Raw genomic sequence first — 2,084 nt, forward strand, 5'->3', positions numbered from 1 at the left:
TGTGAAACGAATCATGTGAATTTTATTAAACAGCTAATTTACCAGCAATCCTAATACGAATACCAAATAATAATTTTATTAACAGTGAGTTAAACATGATTTTTACATTCTCTTCCCCAAATACTTAAGAAATTTGAACTCCCTGTTCATCCTCTTTACATCCCAAATCGCTTCTCCACCCTTCCTAGTCCTTTGGCTCCACAGCAGAATGTAAAGGGATGGGAGTTTTAAAACATCCCACGATGCTCACACATACTTGTTCACACACAGCGTCATTTTTAGTTCTGGTTACGTGACATGTATTTCAACTCTGTTTTCTATGATGTTGTGAGTTATCTTAATTTCTATGTGACATTGTGAATTTTTCTCCTAAAATTGGTAGTTACATTGAAGGGATGTCATATAATATATGCTTCTTCAAAAAAGGAGGCTGTCATCCCAAACCTGGCTGTGCAGCTCTACGTGTTGGCCCTCCCAGCCCTGGTCCCCACACCGCTGCTGCTAGGACAGGGTCCAGGGCTGAGTCAAGGGAGTCCCCTGTCCCCTCACACCCCAGACATGGGCTCTGTGATGTCACAGTGGACTCACTACTGGAGGAGGAGTGACTGCTAAGCTTCTCCAAAGAAGACAAGCAGGGGTTTCACTGAGGAAGGAAGAAATGACCCAGGAATGGGGTGAGATTTGGGATGGACTAGATTCTGGGCAGGACGTGAGGACACGACATCTCCTCCTTTAGCTCTCAGACTCTCCCAGGAGGCTGAAGAGCTGGCGTCCTGGGAGTGTCCCCACTATGGTCTGGATGATGTTTCTGCTCGGGCTCCTCACTTACAGCTCAGGTCAGGGGCCAGGGCTATGCATCCTTGGGGACACCTACAAGTAGGGGCTTGTCTCCATAACAAGCCCTGTCTCTCTCCTGTCAGTTTTAGGGGTGGATTCTCAGACTGTGGTCCAGGAGCCGTCACTTTCAGTGTCTCCAGGAGGGACAGTCACCCTCACCTGTGGCCATAGCTCTGGGTCAGTCTCTACCAGTTACCACCCCAGCTGGTACCAGCAGACCCCAGGCCAGGCTCCCCAAACTGTTATCTACAACACAAACAGCCACTCCTCTGGGGTCCTGGTCACTTCTCTGGATCCATCATTGGGAATAAATCTGCCCTCACCATCACGGGGGTCCAGCCCAAGAAACAAGTATTATTGTGCTCTATATGTGGGTAGTATGTTAATGTAGTGATTTATATCCATGGGGAAGTGCGAAAAAAAATCCTCATATGCTCAGAGGGCTCAGCCCTTAGAGACAGGAGAGTTATGGATTAGAAAAAAAAAGAACAAACTAAACCCAAAGCTAACAGAAGGAAGGAAATAATAAATTTTAGAGCAGAGAAAAACCAAATAGAGAATACAAAAACAATAGAAAATCAAAACAAAACTGAGTAGGTTCCCTGAAAAGATTTTTTTAAAAATTAGACAAACCTTTAGTCAAATTGACCAAGAAAAAATATAGATGACTCATATAACTAAAACTGTAAAGAGTAAGCATTACTGCCAATTAAACAGAAATAAAAAGGGTTACATGAGAGTTCTATGAACAACTGTACACCAACAAATTAGATTCTTGTTTCTGCAAGGTGTCATCAAGCTGAAGAACAACGGTAATTTCTTCATTGTCAGTGAGGGCCGGCGACCCGTCTACATTGATGGACGGCCTGTGCTGTGTGGCTCTAAATGGCGCCTTAGAGACAACTCTGTGGTGGAGACTGCCAGCCTGTGATTCATCTTCCTCATCAACAAGGACCTCACTGCCCTTATTCGGGCTGAGGCTGCCAAGATCACGCCACAGTGAGAAGTGGTGGCAGGACCCATGGGCTCTCTCTGGCTTCAGTTTCCCCTGCCATCCCAGAGCCCTGGAGCTGGGAACTCAGGCTCCTGGAAAAACCAGAGGGGGCTGTGGGAGACTCAGCTCCTGGCCCCTTGATCTGAGCCTCCGCGGGAGGGTAGGGCTGGCCCTGGGGAAGCCCCTAGAGGCTGGGACCCTCAGGCTTCCTTAGTGCCAGAGCCCCTCCCCTTCCCTCTCTGCAGAGGACCCT

Source organism: Grampus griseus (genome assembly GCF_964374135.1).
Source record: "Grampus griseus genome assembly, chromosome: 12".
Taxonomy (NCBI): domain Eukaryota; kingdom Metazoa; phylum Chordata; class Mammalia; order Artiodactyla; family Delphinidae; genus Grampus; species Grampus griseus.